The sequence below is a fragment of the Suricata suricatta genome, chromosome 1, assembly GCF_006229205.1.
Source record: "Suricata suricatta isolate VVHF042 chromosome 1, meerkat_22Aug2017_6uvM2_HiC, whole genome shotgun sequence".
Classification (NCBI taxonomy): Eukaryota; Metazoa; Chordata; class Mammalia; order Carnivora; family Herpestidae; genus Suricata; species Suricata suricatta.
In genome coordinates, this window is record NC_043700.1 from 12952049 (window position 1) to 12960851 (window position 8803).

Consider the following 8803-nt stretch of genomic DNA (forward strand, 5'->3'; position numbering starts at 1 on the left):
ATATTAAATGTTGCTTGTTCTAAAAATGCTAATAAATCACTGGGTTTTTTCAAAATTAAACCTCCAAATGGCTAACAAATTAAATTTGAATAATTAAGTCTGATACTCCTAGAGAGGGATCGCAGGGGGTGGTCCATTAGAGAACCTGTTTTTATTTTGTTTGGATTGAGACTAAAGGAGCCCGTGCTGACTGCTGGCTCGAGCCTCCCAGGCCCCCTTCCAGAAGCCAGGAGCATCTGCGAGGCAGCTGCCTGGGCGGAGGCGGCCATTGGGAGGGCGGCCAGGCTACCTGGGCTGCGGGGGCCTCGTCCGTGACCTTGGCCTCATTAGTCTCAGCAGCCGCGCTCATCAGCACCGACACGTGTTGTTCACATGTTGATAGTTCTGCTGCTTTATCGCCTCTTCTTGGCCTGCCGAGGCTAATTAGAACTCGAATGCTACAAAGATGGCCAATCTGGAGTCAGAAAGAAAAGCTATGGTCCCCACTCCATGAAAAAGGGGCAGGAAAGAAGCAAGGCCCGTGACGGGGATGGAGTTTTCATTCGAACTCAGAGCCCACGTTTCCTGCCTGCCTGAGGGGCTGAGACGCTAGGACCGAACACTCCATCCTTCGGAAACACGAGGCTATTACTTGATTCAGTTCACGGTCTTTTATTAACATTTGAACACAGGGGCATTAAATAAAAAGAGAGTCGGTGATATTCTAATTTGCAAACCATTAGGGACTCTTTCATACGTTCAGCAGCAGCCAACCACCCGAGCCTGGAATATAACAAGGTTGGGTCTATTTTTTCTTCTCTTAAAGTGAAGATATTAATCAGACCTTGCCTAGTCGCAGTAATATTAGAGGAGATGACATTACAGGTTAGGGGGAAATGATCAAGCCTTTAATACAAAAAAATCTCAGGCAATGTCACCCAGGCCCAGAAATGTATAAAGAGAAAGGGGCAAAGCCAACAGTGAACAGACACTTCCTGATGCTCAGCAGGCCGGTGCCATGCTCTCAACTGAACGGTTGGCTCCGAAAGCATGATCCTGTAGGGTCTTTCCTGGGGTTCCACAGTGTCAAAACGAGTTTCTTTTATTTTTTTATAAAACATTTTTTAATGTTCATTTATTTTTTTGAGAGAGAGGGAGAAACAAAGTGTGAGAGTTGGAGGGGCAGAGAGAGAGGGAGACACAGAATCTGAAGCAGGATCCAGGCTCTGAGCTGTCAGCACAGGGCCCGACATGGGGCTTGAACCCATGACCTGAGCTGAAATTGGACACTTAACTGACTGAGCCACCCAGGTGCCCTGAAACAATTCTCATTATACTACCGAAATGTTCCGGATGAGACAAACAGTGGTGGGCAAAGTGCTGGCGAATGAGTCAAAGCAGCGGCACCAACTTGTGCCAGAACTATCACCACTACACACTGTGGGGGCGAAGGAAGGAAGGAAGGAAGGCCCATTTCACTGAAGACTGTCGTTGATGAAGCCCGACAAAGGTATTATTTGTACCAAATCTTTGCCCTTGAGTCTCTCAGTCATTCCCTGCATACCCAAGAGCACGATCCTCTCCAGGAAAAGCGCTCATCCGGTTGCTCGGTTGCTTGAGTTGCAAGCCAAACTAGCCTCTCGGCTCATAGAACATGTTTACGGGAAACACAGAAGGAGGTGCTGAGGTTCCTCAGCTTTGGGTATACGGCAAGTGTTTTCTTGAAAATGAACAAAGTAAGCCTATCATTTAAGGAAAACGAAATGATAAAACTCAAGCTTTCGAGATAAAATTAGAGTTTTGGAGAACTCGTTATCTGGCACTGAGCTTGCCAGTTTCCCAATACTTAAAAGACTCTTCTAATGAGATCAGCTGTGATATTTATATGGCAGTGATTTGGAGACAGTGTGTAATAAAATGGGTCAACGTATGGAAGATCCACCTGCCTAAACGAACCAGCATTCTCCAAATGACTGTTAGCATCATGCATGGGAAACACAAATTCCCCATACGAGACAGACCAATGGATTTTAATGTAAGATAATAGGAAATGTTCACTGATCTGGTTTCAGATTTTACATAGCAACTCATTTTTTTAAATGTTTATTTTTGAGAGAGAGAGAGAGAGAGAGAGAGAGAGAGAAAGAGAAGGTGAGCCAGGGAGGGGCAGAGAGAGGGAGACACAGAATCTGAAGCAGGCTCCAGGCTCTGAGCTGTCAGCACAGAGCCCGACCTGGGGTTCAAACCTGCCAACGGTGAGATCATGACCTGAGTTGAAGTTGGATGCTCAACTGACTAAGCCACCCAGTCAGCCCCACATAGCAACTCATCTTAAAGTGCCATTTATCAAGTTACGGTGTGATATCAAAGAATATTTACAGTTTTCTGAAAAGGCTATTAAAGTCCTCCTCCCTTTTCCAACCACATATCTGCATGTAGCGGGATATTCCTCACATACTTCAACTAAAATATTGCCACGGACAGCAAGTGCTCACAGAAAAGAGCATCTGTTTTCTATTAAAACTCATTTAAAAAGACAATTTAAGACACCAGCTACTCTTTCAACTACATAGCTCTTATTGTTCTGGAAAATAGTTCTTTTTCATAGAAGTATGTTAACATAGAAGTATGACATTCAGCAGCATTACCTAGCGTCACCATGTCATCCATGACGGCCCTCCTACTTATTTATCTTGCCCAATAATTTTTAAGAGTGAAGAGAGGCCCTGAGCCCATACAGAGTGACAGCTGCTGCTTCTAAGGAATCTAGCCTAAGGCCACGGGAGAAAGAGGCTCTCTTGAAACAGAGACATTGTGGAAATGTTCCAGATCCAAGGAGCTGAAGAGACACCACCACCAAATGTAACTCCAGCCCCTAGACTGGATCCTGTACTTTCGTGCTGTAAGAAAATTATGAAGTCAACTAACGAAACTGCAGTATGAAAGGTAAAGTATTGTAACGTTAAATGTCCCGATGTTGATAAATATGCTAAGCTTATAGATGAAGACAGGGCGTGTGGGGGGGGGGGTGCACACACACTTGTATTTCTTTTTTATAGTTCTGCCCCAACTGAGAAATTAAGATGTTTTTGTTTTTACACAGGCCTTTGAAAGCCAGCTCAAAGGCCCACAAAACCCCACAGAGATATCACTGCCCAACTCAACAAATATCTTAACCCCTAACGTGTAAACAACAGTGGCCTAAACTGCATAATCTGACTACTAGGCAACTTCGCAAGCAACGTGCACATGGTGGCCAAGGTCATTACTAACAGCCCCTGCTGACACCCTTCCCCCCTACGGCCTCCCCTGTTAGACCCTGGAACCCAAGTTCCAAACGAGCCTCCCTTGCAGCGGAGGGCAGTCACGTGATCCACAAGTGACCAATGAGACAGAAGTGAATGCTTGCAGAGGCTTCTGGGGAGGTTTCTGCTTTCCTGATGAGAGGGACACGCCCAGCCCACCTCCTGTCGCCAAGTTCTTGCTTTGAAGGGGGACCCTTGGCGCTTGACAACACGAACTGGAGGACGTAATGCTAAAGATGGCCAAATGCACATAAAAAAGCCCAGATCTTTGCTGCCATCACTGAGCGACTGACCGCTCCACCGGACGCTGATCTCTGTATTTCTTACTACGTGAGGAAAACATTCCCTGTGTGTTGAAGCCACTGAGTCCGGTGTCTGTTACTTACAGCTGCATATACTCCTGACGCCTGCTTGCTCGGGAGAAAATGGGGAACAGGCCGGTTAATAAGTAGGAAAGGCTATGTGCACCGTGCACGACTGTGCAGGAACCAACCCGTCACAAAACGCCCATTAAAAACGTGGACCAAGTGGCATTTTTACCAATACCAAAGATGTGACAATGTTCACTATCAAAAGGTCAAATAAAGAACCCCTGCTCGACAGTAAGCATTCTTTGGTGACTTAAGACCTGAACAGGTCAAGACAGTTTCTAATCGGATGGGTTTAAATGGAAATATCCTCCGTGGGTGTTCTGCCAAGAGTGTGTCTGATTGCCAAATTCCTAGTTCAAAACCATACATAAGAAGGCTCCGTCTGACACACTGAAGTTAAAAATATATGACATTTAAATAGTAATCCCCCCCTCTCAAAATATAAACATGCCCTTTAACCCTGCATACTAACAGGAAGATTTCTTACATTTTATTTGACCATTTCCCCCCCAAGACATTCACAAGGAAATCAGTGCAGAAAAAATAATCTAGGAAGTGAGCTCCTGATGGGCTACCTCACTGAATTAAAGTGCAATCAGGTTCCTAACTTTTAAACAGAAATGTTAAACACAGGGGCCTTGGGTGGCTCAGTTGGTTAAGCGTTCGACTTGGGCTTCATGACCTCACGGTTCACGAGTTCAAGCCCCAGGTCATGCTCTGTGCTGACCGCTCAGAGCCTGGAGCTGCTTCTGAGTCTGTCTCCTTCTCTCTCTGCCCCTCCACCTCTCACGTGCGCTGTCTCAAAGAATAAATAAACATTAAAAAAAACAAGCAGTAAACATGTACATGATATCCCTCTGTGTGAGGTACGTGCAAACGCGTGTGTGGGGTGGGAGGCAATGGGGCACAAAGATACACAAGCCGCAACACCTGCTCTGTGGAGTTAATCATCTAGTTAGAGCAGGAAGAGAGCAACATGAAAAGTTAAATGAAGTGTTTCAATAACAGTTCTAGACAGTAGAAGAGATGTCATAAAACAGTGCACGATTCATTGCCAAAAAGATTGTTGCTGACAATAACCGCTATAGGATTTCAGAGAAGAAAAAGGTCATTTTGAGCTGAGGAAAGCCTGGGGAGACGTCAGAGCGGGCGGGATCCCAGCTCAGTCTGGAAGATGTATAGGAGTCTGTGGGTGGGCAAAGGAAGTGCAGTAACAGCCTCTCCGAAAGGCTGTTAAAAATACGACATATACACAATATATGTGTAAGTGCTCCTTCAGGGTGTCTGGGCGACTAGGGTAGGAAGGGAGGCTCTCGGGGACTCAGGCGGGCGATGCCAGGACGTTCAAAAGGAAATCTGGCCAAAAGCTGGAAAAGTGTCCACCACCAAATGAATGGATAAACAAAACACGGTGCAGGATAGAATATTATTCAGCCCTCAAAAGGGAGTCCTGACACATGCTACAATACGGATAAACCTTGAAGACGTGATTGGCTGAGTGAAATAAGCCAGTCACACAGAAAATTCTGGATGATTCCTCTATATATAGGATGTACCTAAGGAATTGAATTCACAGAGATGGAAAGTAGAAAGGGGGTTGCCAGGGGCTTAGAGGAAAGGGGAGGTGAGAGTTAGCGATTTCGGGGGGACAGAACTTCGGTGTTGCGAGCTGAAAGGAATTCTGGAGATGGATCCTGGTGATGGCTGTGCAATACGAATGTACGTAATACCACTGAACTAGACCCCTGAAAATGGTGAAGATGGTAAATCTTGTGTAAACAGACGTATAGGAGTCTGTGCCACATTAAAATATGTATTTGAAAATGAAGAGAGTGTTGGGGTGCCTGGGTGGCTCAGTTGGTTGAGTGTCTGACTCTTGATTTTGGCTCAGGTCATGATCTCACGGTTTGTGGGTTCGAGCCCCGCATTGGGCTTTCTGTTGACAGCTCAGAGCCTGGAGCCTGTTTCGGATTCTGTGTCTCCCTCTCGCTCTCTGCCCCTCCCCTGCTCACACTCTGTCTTTCTCTCAAAAATAAAGATAAAAAAAAAAAGATTCCCCCTCTCTCCCTCTGCCCCTCCTGCGTGCGCATGCTCTCAAACAAACAAACAAACACAGAGAGGGCAGAGCAGCAGGTGATGGGAATCGGGGAGCGCGGGGCTGGAGAGAAGACACCGGCCAGCTGGCTACCACAGTCAAGGACAGCGTCCTTTTCAGGCTCCAGGCCTCAGAGTCCCCTGGGCTCCGCCGGCGAATTCCACGACTGAGTGGGGGGCAGGCGGTACAAAGAACCCCTCTCCCAAGTTTCTTAAGAAACACTGAACTCAGTTTAATTATGAACCTTTACAATCTTTTGAAATCTTTGAACTTGGAGAGAGAGTACAAGCCAGACCCCCGAGGACATTCCCTTCTACCCCCTGCCAGTTCCCCACTGGCCTTCCTCACAGGATGTGGACACTAAACGCAGACAACTCAATCCCAGAGAAAGTACAGGTCATGTCTGCAAGGCACAGACACTGGGACAGCAGCTTTGGGTTTTTGTTGTAAATATTTATTTACTTAAGTAATCTCTACATCCAACACAGGACTGGAACTCAGAACCCCGAGATCAAGAGTCGCACACTCTTCCAATGGAGCCAGCCAGGTGCACACCCCTGACCCCACTTTGTTTCTTAATATTCAGATAGTGTTTTGTCTCGCTTAGCAGAGGTAGGCAGAACCAGCTCAACAAGAGTACACCTTCCATGGTGTCGCACCTGCTCAGGCCTGGCCCACCAGCCTCCCAAGTGGCTCCTCAGGGAGGGCAAGGTTCTGTGTGTTCGAATTTGGGAGCCACCACATGACAAACCTGACCGGTTGAAAGTCGGACCTGCCTCTATCTCCTTGTGGCTCCATCTCATCAAGCAACACACTGATGAAGTTTAGAGTAGAAAACAAGAAATAGGTCGGTATAAGCTTCAGAAGTAGGAATGTGGTATGCTCCATAAAGTGATTATCAGCGGTTCCTTCGGAGTCACCAATCTGTTGAGCTCAATGACAGAAGGTTGTAGGTGAAGACATGTCAAGTCAGCCTTCGGGTCTCTCATCATTACATGGAAAAATAAACATATTTTTGAACTCTTCAGATTGTCTCTATTGCAACAGGGGGTAGAAAATGTCAATTCTAAGGCTCATTATTAGAAGCATTTCAATGGGGAAGTTACCGTCTGGTAACAGTGTCAGTGGAAAGTAAGGGCACATTGGTAAGAAAACTTGTTAAGGAGATAAATTTTTTAAATCACTGCATGAGAATTTACTCCATATATCAACTTAAAAAAATTTTTTTGAAGAGAATGCAGGGGCACAGGTAAGGGGCAGAGAGAGAGAGAGAGAGAGAGAGAGAGAGAGAGAGAGAGTCAGTCAGTCTTAGGCAGGCTTCATGCTCGGCGCTCAGCCCATGGGTGACCCAATCTTGTGACTCTGAGATCATAACCTCAGCCAAAATGAAGAATCAGACGCTTAACCTACCGAATCACCCAGGCTCCCCAACTTTTCTTTTATTTTAAACATTTATTTTTGAGAGAGAGAGACAAACCATGAGCAGGAGAGGGGCAGAGAGAGGGAGACACAGAATCCAAAGCAGGCTCCAGGCTCTGAGCTGTCAGCATGGAGCCCAACGTGGGGCTTGAACCCATGGACCGGAGATCATGACCTGAGCTGAAGTCACAGGCTTAACTGACGGAGCCACCCAGGCGCCCCCCCCAACTTTTAATTTCTAACCAAAATAGTCTTTAGTGGATCAAGGTGTAGAACCACTTTATTATTCAAACTACAGATGAGCACCCACACTGTTTTCTTCTAGAGCAGCCACTTTGGTAAGTCAGAAAGTAGACGAATCCAGTGTGCCAGAAAAAAAAAGTTGGTGCAGTTGGGTTTCATCAAGCCACCAATTCTCCTATGCTGTGACCCAGCCACCTGGGTCATCTCGAACTGTAGGGACCAGCAGAGGACGCACCGGATGCAGGCACTCGGTAATCACTCACAGAGGCATATACTCTCACGGTGAAATGGCTTTGGGCCTCCCCCCAACAGTTACGAAGGAAAAACGGCTAGCTTTACGTCTTTTCGGAGTTCTTGGGCACCCTTCAATTGGTAGAAATGTGCTAAGTTTTTCCTCTAAATGTGATCCTGGATCCAAAAATTCCTGGGCCCACGGTGGTATTGCCTGCCTGTGCCAACGGTGATCCGCTAATTCCAGCCATCAGGGGGCACGGGACCCTTGAGCCCGAGTCCTCCCACTGAGTCTTGGGCAAGGCCTCCTGGCTGATGACTTGTTAAATCCGCCATTTTTAAGTGGCCTCACCTTAAAAACCAAAAACAACTGAACCATGAATATTAAAGCTTCTTACCAGTGTTACAAATAGGACAACTCCCTTCTTTTGCCCTCTTGCCTCCTTGGATCCCTCTGCTATGATCTATTCTTCAACCTAAGTTTTTTAAATGTTTTTTCTTTTTTTTATTGATTTTCAAGAGAGAGCAAGAGAGAGACAGCGTGAGCAGGGGAGGGTTAGAGAGAGAGACACACACACACAGAATCTGAAGCAGGCTCCAGGCTCTGCGCTGTCAGCACACAGCCTGATGCAGGGTTCGAACCCATTAACTGTGAGATCATGACCTGAGCCAAAGCTGGACGCTTAACCGACCGAGCCACCCAGGCGGCCCTGACCTAAATAGTTTTAAACCTCAGGTGGATACGGACGTCGGAAAATCAGAAATGACACCCCGCACACCACACGGCACATCACAAGTTTAGGTCACCGTCATAGTGGCCCACATTTTTGTTCCAGATCCTCTCACTTTTTCTTTCAATGCTCATTCCTTTGTTTTCCTCATTTGTAATTGAGGAAAAGATGGCTAATATAGGACACCACTTTCACTGCCTGAAGTCTTTAAGGACGGACTCGTTAAAAAAAAAAAAAAGAATAGAAGAAAAGCATAAAATGTGTCAGGGAAATGGAGTTCCTATAATTTCACTCACAAATTTTGCCTTTTAAATGTAGTTCTCCTGCCAACAGTTCTGTGAAAGAAGGTTTCCTTGTCATTTATTAGCCGTGACAGACAGAAACACGGCTCTCAGATACAGCCTCCCTGTGCCACAATTATCTGGCAGT